Consider the following 19,079-nt stretch of genomic DNA (forward strand, 5'->3'; position numbering starts at 1 on the left):
ATAATTATTTAAGCTAATGAGAAGGCGCGAGATCCCTGCAGCGTGAAGTTCTCACTAGTGAATTAATTCTCCTGTAACAAACGTGTGCAATAACCATGTTAGTGCAGAAGATCATCCGAACCCGAAGGAATAGGTCTTTCAGTTCCTTCCTGAGGTCTTTCGTTTCGTTCTTGAGGTCGTCGTGCCCGAACTTTGGGTGAAGGGAAAGCCGTGGAGTGCAGGTGCAGACTATAACATAATTATGGACGATGGTTGATGGGAGAATAATATATTTCCTTTCGCAGAATGGTTGAAAACTTGAATCTTCATGTCATGTCATATTCGATCCTTGAGGATAAGTAGCGGTGCAAATCTACAGATCTCCCTTGTGAATGGGATCTCCACGAAAAGTGATCGTTGAGAAGTCAGGTGTCCACATAGAATCTGCAATTGACTTAAGCTCACCGCATAGAACAATGCATAGAACAAGGTTCGATTTATGGCCATCATTGACGGGGATACTTCTCGTCAAAGGACTCATCTTGTCCATCTCTCAAACTCACCTAGCATGCCATCTAGTACAGCCACCAACCGAATATTGAGGCCAAAATTTCAAGCTTGGGCCAATTCATCCACATCGTGCCCTAAAATGGGAACTCAAATATGGATGATGGGAGACAAAATGCTGATAACATTGTGAAGGGTTTCAAGTGGGATCTATAGGAATGCAAATGAAAAGCTATTCTACAAATATTCCAAGGAAAAGGATTGTTCTACCTATAGAAGAAAAATATGACTGCATGAGGAGAAAGTTATAGCGATCTTCTCAGAATGACAGATATGAGAAACAAGGTAGACAATGGCAAGATGAACCCATAAACAACGAACAACCTTTATTGTGGATTCTTAAGTTCATGACATACGACCAAAGTGTGGTAGTTTTATCTAATGTCTTCTATAGGTTTATGTTTTAAGATTTGTTTTGGTTTTGTAACGAGAGAGTCCAAAAGTTGTTGATGTTTGTAGTGTGACTTAAGTTGTGTGTTAGAAAAAAAAAAGGGAGCTGTGGGTAGAAATTTTAATGGTGAAAAAAAGTTGTTTGTAAAAATCAAATTAAGAATCAATTATAGAACACATTAACATATTTTCAAATTGGTGGTTTTCGCTACATACGGTGCCACAAGAACATATCACTAATTTGATTATGTATAATATGTTATAAGTTTGTGGCATTGTGTGGAGCCAAGAACATCAATTTAGAGGTTAATTTGATTATGTGTTTTAGAGGTCGTCTTATATAATTGACCTTTGAATATATTCAATACTCAGACTGCCTTCCTAGATAACTGTGGAATACAATAGAAGACCATGTGTTCAATAGATGGAGGTGTGTCCATAGGATGGTTCAGTATCGAGACTAACTCGTCGTGCTCTGGGAGGTCAAGATGCGTCAATTCTGCAAAGTATGTTAAAGATGATTTGAAGTGGTTATGTTTTAAATGGTGGTTAAGTGACAGCTCAAAGATGTGGTGGTGAAGAAAGAGTGGTGTTTATGAGATTCCATAGTGGATGTGAGTGATGATGAAGACTAGTGAAACATATATCATATTGTTGTTGTAATATGTGTTTTTAATGTTTTTCATGTAGGCATTAAGGGAGGGTGTTAGAAGTGATGCTTTCATGTCATGTGTAGTTGTCATTATGAGTCCCTAGGAAAGTGATGATTCCTATTTTATGAGTTGGAGTCATGATCTAGATGTGTCAAAATCAGTGTATTAAGTGTTATTCTACTAATCAATAAAAGTATCAAGTGTGATTTATTTTGTGCAATTAATCTCTCTATGATATCTCTCAAATTTCTAACACGAACATACCATTTTATTTAAGACATATGTATATTTATGTTTTGTTCATCTTTACTTAAACTAGTTGTATATTGATGTTATATTAGTCTTTGTTGGGCGACATCAAATTATGATGTTCTCGCATTTGCTCCCATGTGATCTTACGTACAAAACATTGGTATTCTAAGATGAAAGTTTGTGAGTTCTCTTTAATGGACAATAGCTGGTGTTTTATTCTTAATTGGAAGGACACGGAAGGATAATTTTTCATTAATATATAAAGTGTGTGGGAGTTATATTTACAATTACATTTATCATTGTATGATTCTATGAGTGCAATAACGTGTCTAATAAAGAATAGTGAGATTTACCATTCTTTGATTTTTGTTTCAAGAGTTCCATGGTATTTTGACGTGATTTTATTATATCGAGGTTTCTAGATCGTTCGCTTATGTTCATACAGGGTAAACGTTCAATTGATTTACAAATTCTACAATCATCGCAGCCGAAGACAGACATTACAGACTCAATAAGATCTTAATACACGAATCACGACTCAATATATTAAGAGTATCACCATTTGTCTTTGAATTTTGATGCATACATGATCCCACTAAGCACAGTTGCAGTGCAAGAGAAAACCCAAGACTAAATATCCTTCCAAATGAGGAGAAGATGCTTCTCTTCCCTTATTTATAAATCATCGAGGGAGAATAAGGCATCTGGTCGAGCTTTGATAGTCTAATAAAGTACATGAGAATCATCCTAAAAGTAGATATTACAAGCCATTCTTTTATGTTGATTCTCTAAAATGTGGATCAATCTACACCAAAGGTTGGAGAAGTCCACTTAGTCTTAAGTTTTGTCTAGTAAGATTTTACAGAGTGGAGATTTTTAGGAATCACAGAGAACATTTAAACAATACACAATGGATTCTTTTGTTGAAATCCCACTAGAAAAGACTGGCTCCACATGAGTCGACGAGTATGACAAGGTACAAATTTACGAGTCATCAGTGAAAGAGACGCACATGGGTTCTCCACATGACCACCCTATTGGTCTATCAGAATTATATGAATAATATTCTACAACATTAGCTTGTGTACTTGGTCATAAATGTTCTGCACTTGTTGGTTCTATGTTATTGTCTCGAATTGGGTAAAGATTCTATGAAAAACATTGTTCAACATGAGATCCCTTCATGACTGGTAAGGGTCGCAAAAAAATTCTCCTTCAAAAAGGGATTCTACTTAGAGGTTTAGCTATTCTACTTATGTTACAGTCCTGACCACTTTACCTTTAATATTGATGACTTGATTTTTATATTGAATATATTTTAAAGAATCTAGTGGTGTGATTTTACAACCAATGTGCTTGAGTCTGAACTTAAACCATAATTATTTTTGGGAAGCTTCCTTATATGCCTGCAAGTGTAGGATGAAGTTATTGTTTCTTTGTACCTAATCTTTTCCCGGACATAACTTATCAAGAAAAATTTTAGAGCAATCAGTACATGGATTTCTTACGATATTATCAGTTGCGCAAAATATGATATTTCCTTTCTCCATGACCATTTGAAGGATGAGAGAATAAATGGTCAAATTCATTGTGCTAAGACCTAGATCACAATAAAATTGGTTGTCTTCTTCATCAATCCAAACTCCATGCTTTTCTCTCACTAGTCGACTATAAGCATGGTTGATTTGCCAAAATGCCTTTCTTTCCCATTTTTCTAGGATATTTATCTTTAAGGTACTGGAAATAATTTCTTGGACAAGGTTATAGCCCATGTATTCTTTTGCTACAGATTCAGGAGTAGAGAAAACAAATTGTTTCGTGCGGTTAAAATCTTATTGTTTTACCGTTTTCATCTCTGCACTAGATATCATGAACAAAGATATGTCACTTTTAATATGGGATTCTCTAAATTACATATCTGCTATACAATTAAAATACATTGGCTTATGTACAATATGAAAATTTAAATTTTCTAATCAAAATTGGAGATGATGAAAATAAATAAAACTTGTTAGGAAAATTCTAATCTCAATTTGGTAAATTATATTATTGATTAACATTACAACCATGATACACATTTATAAATTTATAGTCATTTTATGCATAAATTCACCTTGGAGATAAATTTAATAAAAAAAGTATGGTCAGAATTTAATTAATAAATAAAATGATTTATTTCTCTAAAACTAAATAATATTAATTTTTCTTATTATTTAATATTTTTTTTAATACATAAATAAATTAAACCCCTAACAATCTCATTAGAAATCTAAACTTTACAAAATTAATAATTTAAACTTATAATTTTTAAAGATATTTATCATATTTTAATAAAATTAACCCCAAAAAAATTTAATCATACATATTTAATGTAATTGGAAGCAGTGTAGACGATAGCCTCTTGGAGAAAAAAATCTTCTTTTGAGAGTTAATTTAATGTAAAATAATTTAATAACACAAATAATATCGATCATAATATTTCAAACAAAAAATGATTTATTATAATCAATTAAAAAATTTAATTAGTAATAATGATCAAAATTTCAAAAAACGAATCGATTAAAATCTTTCAGTTCAATTTGACTGATACATAGTCAATATCATCTCACCGAGTAAGCGAAACGTGTAATCCTAATCTAGCCAGGCTAATAATGAGAAAAAGAAAAGAAAATTGATTTACATTAAAATAATTTCTAATAATAACAAATTTTTATTATTATTTTTTTTTTAAAAAGTCGGTTGCTATATATTGATTAAAAAAAGTAATAAGGCATAAAGCCGTACAAAATTTGCTTCAAGAGCATTGCATGTCCAAGGATAGAGCATGAGTTTCCTATCCCTGAGGTGATTTCTGAAAATTCTAACTACTAAAGAGCTAATACTACTATAGATCCGGACGAACTGATGACACAAAAATTTGCATTTGCAATACATAATTAGTCAATGGAAATATGACTGATATTTCTCGCTGTAGAGTCCTCGGGGTGCTGCTCTTCTTCCATTGGCTTCGCGCTTGAAGATGTTGATTTCTCCTTCTGCTTTGTTTCCAAAATTTCCCTTAGAATTACTAGCGACTCCTCGGCATGGATGCATCTGTTGTTGAGCCCGTTGAACTGCTCCTGTAGTGAGTGAACCCTGTGTAGAAACAAGTTCATTTCTGTACGGTATTTAGCGTGGAGATTTCTGAACTGCTCCTCGAATTTTGCTTCCACACTTCGAATCTGCTCAGCATGCCTAGCTTCCATATGTCGCACTTGATCTTCCAGAATGCGTTGTTGAGTTCTGACCTCGTCGAATTCAGCTTGGAGGTCGCGGCAGTGAAAACATTGCTCAGAGTGAGCCATTGCAAAAGGGGGATAGGTTCTAGGAGGAACAGATTCACAAGGATGGACTGTTGATTCCTTCTGACTGCAAGAGGATAAGGGCCGGGTAATAGTGCGCAGTTTATTGGCAGAAAAAGAACAGAGAATCGATCCCGCCGCCTTCACTTTCAAAGAGAGGTAGATAGGAAAAATATGAGAGATAGCGCGCAGAACTGAAAGATAATTTCTTGAAGATATGGGAGATGAGCGCGGGTTCTTGGCAGAAGAAAGACAGAGGGGCGAGCCCACCGATCTGATTTTCAGAGAGAGGTGAATAGGAAGAATCTGAAATCTTGAAAATAGGGGATAAGAGCCGGAAAGTTGAGAGTGAAGAAGGGGATCTGGATCTCTAGGTTTCCCTTCAAAGCTTTCCTTGAAAAAGACCGAAGGATTGATTAGAGAAAAGTTATGCAAAGGATAGAGAGCCGATACCAGAACAAACGGTCTCCGTCGTGGCTGATCCTGAGCGCTTTCTCCACTTTCACGGGGCTGCTCTTGGTCGCAGTGTTGATAGACAATAAAGTGCCTTCCTAGACTCGAATTTATGGATCGGGTCCAGCTGCAGCAACCTGGATTCTTATCAGAGATCCGATCCTCTGTGATAATTAGATATTTTCCTATATCTTTAGGACGATTGTCTGCGGTAGCAGAATCATTCCTCCGTCCTTCACTATAATTATGAAATTTCCTTGGGATGTCAGCTGATCTGAGGGCCGTATTCTGAGTGTGATTGCTTGAGATTTTCGAAATTTGCCCAAAGGCTGTTTTTGCCATTCCCTTCACGCGCTTGCTGAATTTGCGTGCTTGGGTTTTTCCCGAGTCGTCCTGGTTCATGGCAGAGGTTGGAAGAAGGCTCGTTGACTGTGCCTCAGTGTTCCTTCCTGTTGTCCAACTGCTTTATTAGCATGTTTATCCGCTTCCCCATTGTATGTGCGAAGGATATGGCAGAATCAGATTTTTTCAAAGTGATTGGTGAGGAGGCTGATGCGTTGAAGATGCTGTTGAAGACTACTGTTTGAGGATATCCTGTAATGGTTCATGTAGCCAATGATTATAGAGGAGTCTCCTAGAACAAGTGCATTTTTGATTCCCCTATTTTTTAGTTGCAGCAGTCCTTGATACAGAGCAAGAGCCTCGGCATTATTATTTGTTTTTTCCCCTAAACTCCATTCGTAGCTGCATATTTCTTCTCCTGATTCGCCTAAAATAATACCTCCTGCACCTGCTGGTCCTGGGTTGGACTTGGAGGCTCCGTCAAAGAATAGGATTGGACAGTTATTACTCGTTAGCCATCTTTTGAATTCCTGAGATGGTAGCCTTATTTCCCATTCTTTGGTCTTATGATGGAGTTTCATGACTTTTCTCTGAGTTCTCTGATGTTGGCTTGGATTGCCTAGAATATGCCTGATCATGATCCGCTCTTCAATTGTATAATCAGTTGCTTTAATTGTTCCTGAGCATTTAACAGTCATCGTCTCCTGAGCCAGTAGGTGAGCGCTGCTACATGTTTCCCAGATGTTGCCTTCTTTATTTTGGAATATTTTCTTGTTTCTAGTGAGCCAGATTTTCCAGAGGAGGTTGTGGGGGATGATGTCCCAGGTTCTTTTAACAATCTTGCTTCGCTTGTCTTTCCAAGGACAATTCCTTCTCCAGTGTTGAATTGTCTCAGCAATGTTTTGCTGAGGATGCCAAGTTATGCTGCCCAGGTTGGCCATGATGGTCCAGCATTTCTTCGCAAAGGCACAATCAAGAAATAGGTGGTGGATGGTTTCCTCCTCGGAGCAGCAGTTAGGACAGATTGAGGGACCATGTATCCCTCTCTTTCTCAAATTTTCCGAGGTGAGAATTCTACCCTTGAGCAACAGCCAGATGAAGAATTTGACCTTTGGGATTGCCTCAGAATTCCAAATTATTCTCCAATGATTCTAGACCGGAGCCTGATAAGTATTATTGCAGAGGAATTGGTAACCGGATTTAATGGAGTAACCTGAACCCGTGGGATCCCATCTAAGCCCATCTAATGCTCCTTTTTTTATAGGGGCTCTGTTTTGAAGATTTTTAAGAAGGACTTGGAAGCTTGAATCCAAGTTTGGGGGAATATATGGGAATTCCCAGCTAAGCCAAGCACCGCTCTCAGCATCCCATTTTGAGATTTGGTCCAGCCTTTGAAGGCCTTTGCTATGAAGGTAAAGGATGATGGGAATGGCTTCTTCAAAAGTGTTTAATGGTTGGAGGCCCATGATTTTTTCAGTGGCATAATTGATACTGCTTCCACCCCCCGGGATCTTTGAGGTGTTTTGAATAAGAGTGGGGATTGCTTTCTTGCAAAGTTGCCAGATTTTGGTGGAATCTCTTATAGGAATATCAGATTCAAGAAGTCTTTGTCTATGGTCCGAAAGATATTTGCATTCAAAGACCTGTTTCCACCAGGCTTTTGGTTCACTTATAAGTCTCCAAGCCATTTTAATCCCAAAGGCGAGATTCAGAATCTTGGGCGTTCTGATTCCCAATCCACCTCTGTCTGGAGATTGAATTACACTTTTCCAGTTGACCAGATTGTATCTATTTTTTTCTTTTTTCCCTCCTTGCCATAAAAAATTGCGGAGTGCAACTTCTAGCTTGTTATGGAACGAAGCAGGAGCTTGGTAAAGAGTGAAGCGATATAAAGGTAAGGAGGAAATACCTGATTTAAGCAGGATAAGTCTGCCCGCTGGGTTAAGCCATTGGGTCCCCCATTGCTGAACCTTCCTTTTGACTTTGTCGATTATTTCATTCCAGGTGGACGCTTTGAGAGCACCCAAGGTGACCGGCATTCCAAGATAGGTGAAGTGATCCCAGTTTTCTTTATAGGCTACTCCAAAGATATTGGCAATATTGTGAGCTGTTTGATTAGAGATGTTCCATCCATAGATGCAGCTTTTCTGAAAGTTAACTTCTCCTCCAGAGCACTCCATAAATTGATCGAGGAGATTTTTGAAACGCCTTGCTATTGTGGTGGAGGCCCCGCCAATGAGCAGGGTATCATCAGCAAATTGTGAATGATTGATATTTTTGACTCCATTCCCAAACTTGATACCAGAGATGAGACCGACTCTTCGGTTGTAATCAAGGTTGTTGCTGAGGGATTCAGCCATCAAGATGAATAGATAGGGTGAGAGAGGGCAGCCTTGCCTTAGTCCTCTTGAAGATTGAAAAGCTTCACAAGGGCGACCATTTATGAGAGGCGAGATCCAGGGACCAGAGATGCAAGCGGCAATGGTGCTTATGAAGTCAGAATTAAAGCCCATTTTTCTCATGACAGCGTACAAGAAAGAGTGTCTTACTCGGTCAAAAGCGTTGGCTAAATCAAGCTTGAGGACGAAACCTTTCTCATGTCTAGAGGTGCTAGAGTGAATAGCTTCTTGAACCAAAGAGATGGAATCATGAATTTGCCTATTGGTCATGAAACCCCCCTGATTTTCAGATATGATGGAAGGAAGCAGAGGCTGGAGTCTAGCTGCTATGATTTTTGCAAAAATCTTATAAGAAGTGTTGCACAAGGAGATTGGTCTAAATCTAGAGAAGGAAGTGGGCCTGGTTTCCTTGGGAATGAGGGCAAGAAGAGTTGAATTTGTGAAACCTCCCATTTTCTTTTTTCTTTGGATTCCTTTCATCATTTTTACAAGATCTTTCTTTATCAAATGCCAATGGTCCCTGTAAAAATTAATAGTAAAGCCATCTGGACCTGGAGATTTGTCTGGTTGAAGAGTCCAGATAGCTTTTCTTATCTCTTCCTCAGTTATATCGCTGTTCATCCTCTCATTCTCCTCAGCAGAGATTTTCCCTGGGAGGTGCCGAAGAAAGGCCGTATAGTCCATGGCGCTTTGATTTTCAGTGAGAAGGCACTTGTAATGATGGAAGGCAGCTCTTTTAATAGCTTCCTGATCATCATGCTGGTTACCTTGACTATCTGTAATAGTAGTAACAATGTTCCTTGATTTTTTTACTGTAGCCTGCTTATGGAAGTATGCCGTATTTTTATCACCTTCCTTTAGCCATATTTCTCGCGACTTGAGCCTCCATTTGATTTCTTCCGCCCTCTTAATTTGAGTTAGCTGTCCCTGCACTTCCCATTCCTTACTTTTTAGTTGATTTGTGTATCCATGATCTTCTATTTGTTTGTGAATATCTTCCAAACTCTGCTGCATTTTTTCTTTTATTTTTTCTGGTTCTTGGTAACTGACTTTTGCCCAATCCTTAAGAGCTTTCCTAGTGTTTCGAATTTTGGTTTCCCAAATGTAGTTTGGAGAACCTTCCACGTGATTCTTCCAGGTATCTTCTATAATTGACTCGGCCTCGATGCTATCTCTCCACAATGGATTGTATCTGAAAGGGATTGGTCCCAAATTAGCGTGAGATTCCAACGTTAATAAAATGGGGAAATGATCTGAGGCTGTGGCGCTAAGAATTTTGGTGTGACCTGCTGCAAAGGAGGAAAGAAGGGTAACATTAACCAGAATTCTGTCCAGCCTTTCCATAATGTTACCTGGTCCCAGACGTCTATTGTTCCAAGTGTATTTTCTATTTTTAGGAATGATGTCCATCAATTCGTGTTCAGCCATGATAATTTCCAGCTGCCTTCTGAAAGGGTCGGGGTTGAAGGCGCCCCCCCTTTTCTCATTAGCATGGAGAATTAAATTAAGATCTCCAGCAAGGATAACATTTGAGTTCTGTTCCTTGTCTATTTCCTGCTTCAATTCATTCCAGCATTGTTCTTTTTCCCGGAATTGGTTGGGAATATAGACATTGTAAATAATTAAATCCCAACTTTCTTCCTTGTTGACGAGGTTGGTTCTGATCCAATTTGGATTGAGGACAGAGGATTTGCAATTCCATTGCTGCTTATTCCACATGGTGGTGATTCCTCCCGAGGCTCCTCTGGAATTACTACTGATCCCTGTAAAGGAATTTTGTGCTTCTATGATTAACTGCATATCAATCTGATTTTGCTTGGTTTCCTGAATTAGAACAATTTCAGGTCTTTCTGAATGAAGAAGGTCTCTTAGGGCGGCTGATTTAGAGGGGTGCCCCATACCCCTGCTGTTCCAAGATAAGAGCTTCGTCATAAAAAGTTCGAGCGAGGAGGTGCTCGCCTCTCAAATTCTTTAGCTGTTGTGTCTTTCTCTTGAGAGCCTATAATGAAGGAGTCCATGGGGGTTTGTAACCCTAAAGCTATGTCCTTTTGCGTGCTTTCTTCCCGATGCTGCTTGGCTGATTTTCTGCCTGGTCCAGATTTCTTGAGGATATCACCGGATGCACCAAGGTCCTTGGAGGAACTTCTGGTAATTCTGATGGGCTGATGTCCGTGGGCTGGCTGAGATGGATTCGAGGCGATCAGAGGGGGATCAATACAGGTCAGCACTGGTTGATCAGGATGAGGGTCATCATCGGGCATTTTCGATTTGTTTTTGGATAAGTTCCTTTCCACTGATTGCGGGGGGGAAGCTTGGTGGGGGGAGGAGGGAGAGATTCTGGGGCCTTTGGGGGAGGGTGGGGGAGAAGGGAGATCCTCTGAAGCAAGGGATCCAAAGGGGTTGGAGGACGAGGGGAAGACAGGGGGGGAGGGAGGGGTTCCGGAGTGAGGCACCTCAGGCTCAGGGGGAGGGTTTGATTTCTTCTTTTTCCTTACTATTTCCCATGCTTCCTCATGAGTTCCAGAATTATTGATATTGGTTTCAGATTTAGATTTAGGACACCTATTAGCAAAATGACCGTACTCATGACATACCTTACACTTGAAGGGAAGTTGTTCATAGTCCACCTGTTGAATATGCGTCCACTGGTCCACTCTGAGTTTAACAGCTTCTGGAAGACCTTTGCCCAAGTCTACCTCAACACAGATCCTCGCACATGCATACATATTTTCCTTTGGTTCAGATCTGTCCACATATTTACCTATTGCATTTCCAATCGCCCGAACAGTTTCATCAGCCCAGCAGTGAAGCGGCAGGTGCGGAAGGCGAACCCATACAGGGACTGCGTTGGGTACATCCATTTCTGGATCGAAATCCGGGGTCCAACGGTTGAGATAAAGGCCTCTTGTGTCCATGAAGTACGGCCCATTCCTGAAAATTAGATTGCGATCCTCCACTGATTCGAAGAGGAAGGTGAAAAAACCTCTTCCACAGAACCTTATGGCAATTTTCCCCCGGACCATGGCATTCCAATTTCTCTCCACCCAACGTTGGACGGTTCGAGGGGAGGGCCATAGCCCCGTAAACTGGCCAACCAATCCCCGATCGGCTAAGGCTACAGCCGATCTCCTTGGAAGAGAAAGAGGAAGAGGGATTTCCGGAATTTCATCAAGTTTTTTGATAAATTTAGAGGCAGAAGGTCGGATCCTTTCAGAGTTGTTCTCAGGGACGAGAGAAGCAAAGGCTTTCTCAAAATCGGGTTGAGAAGAGGCATGATGGTCCATCGAGCTGGATCGCTCAGCAGGAGGTAAGAAAAGGAGGGGCAGGAGCCCCAGGAAAGAGAGGCGCAACAGAGGGCTGCCCTCAGGGTAGCTCGAGCAGCAAGAATCGGGCAGGAGGCCCAGGAAGCAGACCAGTGAGGGGGGCGCAGCAGGGGAAGCCCGTAAGGGCCTGCAAGCCCGGCAGCAGGGCTGCCAAGCTCGAACGGGGGCGGTCAAGGGTTACAGAGGCGGGGGAGCTCCATCTCCAGCGCGCGCGATCTTCCGTTTCCTTTTCCTCCAGAGTTATCAGCTAAAGAAAGACAAAAAATTCAACAAATTTTTATTATTATAAATGAAGAGGAGAGTTAATATATTTATAAATAAAAATTGAAATGTCAAATTAATAAATACATGTAATTTAGTTGATAATAAAATTAAAGAATGATTCATATTTATTTGTATTATTAGTTTTATTTATAAATAATAATGTGGAAACAAGATAATTTTATATTTTTCTAGGGAATATTGTTTGAGATATTAATTTTATATCTAATATATAATATTTATATGGAAGGTGTTTTTTTTTTTTTAATGGGTTAGGTTAGGCATTTTGTAGATTTTTTATTTTCTTTTTACATTTGTTTGTTTGTTGGTTTTGCTATTAACTGACAACTAATCAATCTCTGTGTGACCTCCACCATCATCACCGTCATCTCTGCAACCTTCATCTCCTCCATAATTTCCATCTTCAGCGACTCCACCTTTGTTGCCTTCACCTCCTCGGCCCTCGTGGCCTTCACCTTCTCGGTCGCGCTTCCTTCCTCCAAGGAGGTGACACAATACAACCACCACCATAGTTGCAAATACCCACGACATGAATACAAACACCAACACCAGAATGTCAACCATTCATTGGATTTTATGAGGGTGTACTTCCTCAAATTGTCGTGAACTGGAAGAAAAATATAAGGATTAGGTCATGGTAGAGGTTGTTGTAACGCTTCTCATCCGTGGACCTCAAGGAGGGTAGGGTTCCAAGAACTTTCATGCCTTATAGTAAACGATCCATTTTGTCCCCCATTTGACGAAGATCAAAATTATCCCACCAACGAAGGCCCTATTTTGAAAGAGTCATAAATGTGAAATCCGTTTTTCCACTTACATGATTAAGGTCTCAATAATTGTCATTCTATGGCTCGAATTTGGAAATTCCATAAACAATCCAATGGCGAGGTGAAATCCATTGTCACGTACGAGTGAGGAAGGTTCCAAAATTTTTCCTACGACAAACTTCTCTTAGTCAATGTGGCTCGGATTTGGAATACCCATAAGTGAAATTTATTTTTTCCCTATTTCAAAACCAAATGGAAGATGTTTCTATCACGGTACGAATTTTAAAATGAAAATCAATTTGGGAGGGTTTCATTAAGGTAGAAATTCAAAATCAAATTGATTATCAAATTTGGTGTTTTCTACACCCCAAGAACAGTTGCAATAATTTGAATAAGAGAAGTTCATGAATTTAAGAAATTTATAGTTTTAAATCAATGGAGTTCATGAATTTAAGAAATTTGAGTTTTCATAGATTTCACACTCTCGTAACAGTTACAACAATTTCAATAGAGGAAATTTATGAATTTAAGAAATATGTAATCTTATTTAACATGGTCTAATTTCACATTAAGGTAAGAGTTTCAAAACCAAACTGACTATCAAATTGGACCGTTCTCACAGTTGTCTACAGAAGAAAAATGGATGAGAAAACATTGTTCATAGATTCACTCAATAATCAATTCATATTGCACTACAAAGACAAATTACAAGCCACATAAATAGTGGTAATGAGATCCAAAAGTTAAATCTGAGACAGGGGAATACAGTTGAGAGAATATCTCAACAAATTAGAGCAACCAACCAACCTAATCTATCAATTTACTAATGTAAGCATTATTTCTAAGTACCCCCTTTAATGCTTACATTTACATTATTACACAGAATTACAACAATGACAAATTACAATTCACATGTCTCATCTATTTGACTCATCTTCCTAGACACTTATCCCCACGCTGAAGTCTCTAGACAATGCTCTTTTCACCACCACAATATTAAAGCTTCCCATTCAAGTCATTTAAGACATAATCGCCTTTAACCATTTTTGATGAACTTTGTATAATTGACGCTTCTCGATCATCCGAAGGAAAATCTTGATACTAGGTTTTATCGAGCCATTAGGGGAATTTTGAGGTCTAAAATGGGCCTCCTAAGGAAATTATAAAATAATAGTGGAAATAATAAAATAAGATTAGATTACATCGTCAAATTTTACAGGGAAAAAAGGAAAAACTATTTTTTCAACTTATCTCCCTATGGGTTTACTCAAATTTCGAGCAACAACACTCATTGGACGTAGAATTTGATTCCGCATTCAAGGAGTACCCATGTTTCATAATTTCGATGGACCCTACTACACGAAAAATGAGAAAAACATGAAATAAGTGATTACAGTCATGTTTTTTTCATGCATTTCTCATTTTTGTGTAGCAGGGTCCATCAAAAGTATGCAACATGGGTAGTTCTTAGATGATGAATTAAATTTTCCATCCAATAAGTATTCCCACTCAAAACTTGAGTAAAAACTTAGGGAGATAAGTTGAAAGACGAGTTGAAAAAATAGTTTCATTATTTTATTATTTTTTAATCTTTTTATTTTTTTACTCCAAAAATGGTCAATCATCCCCCATGGTTTACATTATCATCTTCAGTCCTATTTGTCCTTATAAAGTTTATTTTGGTTGTACATTTTTCTTAGGAGACCCGTTTTCAAGCTCAAAATTCCCCTAATAAGTCAATAATGAAATTGACCTTTCTACACATGTATCTCATAAGAAAACGTGTAACTAATGCTCTTGAAGCCCAAAGCATAGCAACATCCATCAATGAATAAAAGGTTCACACTATCAAATTAGCAATGCATTCTCTTGTCATCGAAGAATATCGAGAACCAACAACATCCTCTCATTTTTTTTTGTTTTTTGTTTTTTGTTTTTTAGTGTCCAATACATTAATGATAATCACTAACATCCAAATTACAATATTACATTCACCTAATAATAACGTCTCATATCCAAATATAACCATCCCTTCATATTTGACATACACGAGTCTCAATTGACTTAAGACCACTTTGTAAGCATCTAAATGTGTTTTTAGACTCTCTTCTTAACCGATCACATTAATTAAGCCATACTCACCCCCATCACACCCTTCATGATGAGTGGTTGCAGGGGGGTGATTTGTCCTTCGTGAACAATCTGTTAATGAATCTTCAGTAGAACCAACATCACCAAAGGGAAGTATATGCGACGACTAAGAACCGGTTTGAGGACATTGCTAGGAAAATTATTGGAATATGAGATAATAACAATCTATGGACTAGAAAATAATGGCCATATCCCCAACATTAGTATGGGAATAGGTTTGTTCTCTCATTCTTCCCGTTCTCAGGGACGAGTGTGTAAGGAGGTTGTCTGCTATCAGCTACCTCTGCAAGCAGCTGATGATTCCAAAAAATTGTAGGCATTGTTACTGAAGTCAAGCTTCTTGAACAGAACTGGCTATTGAAACATGTATATTGAACCCCGAAAGGTTGTTGGAAGAAGTTAATGGAGATGGTCCAAATTTGTGTTTCTTCTCAGAAGGAATGCTTCAAACTCTTCGATACCTCGCTCGCCTTTACCTGATCATTCTCGGAGTTTTCAAGATTATGGTGGAGGGGGCCATTTAAATTTCTCCCATGATGCGTAAGTTCAACTTATCCATAAATCCATCCTTAAACAAACGACCATCATACAAATGCGTGGTGAATCACCATTTAGGTTGTAGGCTTATTCTCCATCCAATCGTAGGTGTAATAGAGATGACGGAAATGGCCTTCACGATGATCAGGTACATAGAAATTTAGCACACGTCAATATCCACTGGGAGATGCATATACATGAAATTCGATCCGCATCCACACCATGTTTCGGTATCAACTCTAGTTTGACAGCAGTTTCAGAAAAGACCTCACCTTTTTCGTAGAAGAAATCACTTCTGAATACACTCTAAACAGAAAAAAATATTCAATGCTATCTGGTGGCAATAAACCCACATATCACACGTAAATATATACAACAACAATAAAATTTAAGGGATTCTCATTTCTTTGGCCTTCCCATAAGGGAATCTGTTAGAAGGAACCAGAAGTAATTCCAACTACTAAGAACCAATTTCCAACAGAGATTTAAATGTAGTTTCTAGAAACGGTTGACAAAGGGGAAAGCTTCTTCAGGAAGCCACCGCCCGAATTGATATCCAGAAGTTTCTCAATCTTGTATAAATACCTATTAATCGATGAATGGAATCATGTCTTGCATTCTGTGTTTATGTGTTGATGAATTGAGTCTCTCTGCTCTCTGTCATGGTATCAGAGCAAAGGAGGGATCAACTATGCATTGCGGTGGAGGTTGCAGTAGCCGCTGTGGTGAGCTGTGTGTTGTGATCCTGGTAAGTCCTGGCTGTACTGGCAGTGGCAGTAGAGGATGCACCTTGGACTGCAATCACAAGTGCTGCACTTACTGCTAGATCTAGTAATCCATCTGTGTTGGTGTTGCCTGTGATTCTTCTTGCCATTTCATAGCTTTAATCATCTGTTTCTTCTGTGTTTCATTCTGTATGGTTTCTCTTTTACGTTTGAAGGAAAAGGGGTTGGTCGATTACCATTGCAATTAAATCGATATCTTTTAATGCTGTGCTGGTCATGTATTTATATTGCACGTATTATCAGAAAAAACGCATGTTGAATGCTTTTTGTCACTACCTCTGAGGCGAAAAGAATAAAAAAAAAATGGATTGTTTTTTATAGAGATATGTTGTTCGTAGTATAAAGAGGAGTGTGGAGGTGCCAATATAGTGGATGTGATAAACAACAAAATAAGAGTCCAGAGGTATTTCTTGTCAGAAATTTGGTTTATCTTGACACTTTATTATTGAGTAAGGAAACATTGAAATTGTGAAAGACAATTTTTTTTTTTATGGTGCATGTGTGAGATTTAGTGAAATTTGGTGCATTTGGATTTAGATTTGGTGGCATTTTGGTGACTCGAGGAAGTTTTTTTTCATCATGGAAAATTTGTTGCTTGATAATTATATGAATGAATCCACCAAACTTGATGGAGAAAACTATGTGAATTGGAAATTCAAGTTAATGACTATTTTAGAAGGAAATGATTTGTGGTCCATTGTAAGTGGGGATGAGCCCAAACCCACTGTTGCAGGTTCTATTCCAAATTGGGAGAGAAGGGAGACAAAAGCAAAGGTGTTGTTGCGTATGTCCGTAAAGGACAACATTATTCCTCACATCAGAGATTGCAAGACATCAAAAGAAACATGGGATACGTTGAAGGGTTTGTATGAAACAACAAATACAAACCGGATCTTGTTTTCGAAGACTAAACTTTTATCTCTAAAAATGGAAGCAAATGAAAATATAAGCAATTTCATATCTCGTGTCAAAGATTTAAGTTATAAGTTAGGAGATATTGGTGAAAAGGTGTCTAGTACTGACTTAGTCACCATCATATTAAATGGCTTAGTACAAGATTATGAAATTTTTGTTTCAAGTCTTGCAGCTAGAGAGAAAGCCCCTAGATTTGATAAATTGACAGGAATTCTTCTACAAGAGGAGGAGAGGATGAAGAGCTTTAATTTGGTCTCTAGCAGTTCAGATTTGGCATTGGTGGCTAAAGGCAAATATTCATACAGAGGCAAGCCATGGGACAAGAACAAAGGAGGCAAGTTTCACGCAAAACAAAAAGGTATGACACAGTCTAAATTTCCAATTCATAAGAGAAATGATGAGTGTTATTATTGTGGCAAACCTGGGCATCATTCTAAAGATTGTTATAAAAGGAAATATAATGAGTCTAGGCAAAGAAACAGAAGGCATATTGGAAATTTTGTGGACAAAGATACCTCAATCAGTCATGGATTTAAAAATCTTAAATTGTTTGTTTCTCATGCTGCATTGTCTGTGGAAAATGATGATAAGAATGCTTGGTTCATTGATTCTGGTGCATCACTTCATATGTCTTGTAATAAGGAGTGGTTTGATGAATATCATGAAAACATTGATGGAACATATGTTTGTCTAGGAGATAATAGATTACTTAAAGTTCAAGGTTTTGGAGTAATAGGTGTGAATTTGCCTAATGGACAAGAGAAGCAGATCCATAATGTGATGTATGTTCCTGATATCAAAAAGAATTTAATTTCTGTTTCTACTATTACTGACCAAGATTTGAAGGTGGAATTTGTTAAATCACAGTGCGTAGTGAAATACATTCAAGATCAGTACAAGGTTATTGCCACAGGAACCGGAGTTGGAGGCTTGTATAAGTTGGATGTGACCAGGAAAAGTCATCAATCTGTGGCATCTACAACAATATCAACAATAGATTTATGGCATCAAAGGTATGGACATCTAAATCACAAAGATTTAATGCTACTTCAAAAGAACACTATGGTTGAAGGGATTCCTGTCTTGGAGAATGATCATGTTGAATGTGAAGCATGTGTACTTGGCAAGCAACATAGGGAGGAATTTCCTATACATAAAGAAAAAAGGCAAAGGGAAATACTTGAATTAATTCATACTGATGTATGTGGACCTATACAAACTAGATCTATTGGTGGAGCATGGTATTTTCTTATTTTTGTGGATGATAGATCTAGATATACATGGGTTTATTTCATAAGAAAGAAGAGTGATGTTTTTGAGTATTTTAAAGAATTTCAGAGTATGGTGGAAAAACAAACTTGTAATTACATCAAAATTTTGAGATCTGATCAAGGGGAAGAATTCAAATCAAGAGAATTTAATCGATATTGTAAAAGCAATGGGATTTTGCAACAACTTACAGTGCCACATACACCTCAGCAAAATGGGGTTGCTGAGAGGAAAAACAGAACACTAGTTGAATGTGCACGTAGTATGCTTCAAGGTAAAAATATCTGTAATGTTTTTTGGGCTGAAGCCATTAATACTGTTGTTTACTTGAAAAATAGGAGTCCAACCAAATGTTTAGAGCTTAAAACACCTTTTGAAGAATTTTATGGGTACAAACCAAAAGTGAGTCATTTAAGAGTTTTTGGTTGCAAGGCATTTGCTCATATATTCCAAAAGATGAAAAAAGAAAACTTGATGCAAAGTCAATTAAGTGCATATTTATTGGTTATTGTGATAATCAGAAAGCATACAAGTTGTTTTATCCTAGTACTCATAGACTGCTTGCAAGTAGGGATGTGGTGTTTCATGAGAATGCAAATGAAGGTGATAAAATAAATAATACTAGTGTATGGCATGATATTGATGATTATGTCAAATTAGACGCAAGTGTTGAA

Source organism: Pinus tabuliformis, chromosome 4_2 (genome assembly GCF_031772625.1).
Source record: "Pinus tabuliformis cultivar Carrire ecotype Pingquan chromosome 4_2, CPIR1, whole genome shotgun sequence".
In the NCBI taxonomy this organism is placed as follows: Eukaryota; Viridiplantae; Streptophyta; class Pinopsida; order Pinales; family Pinaceae; genus Pinus; species Pinus tabuliformis.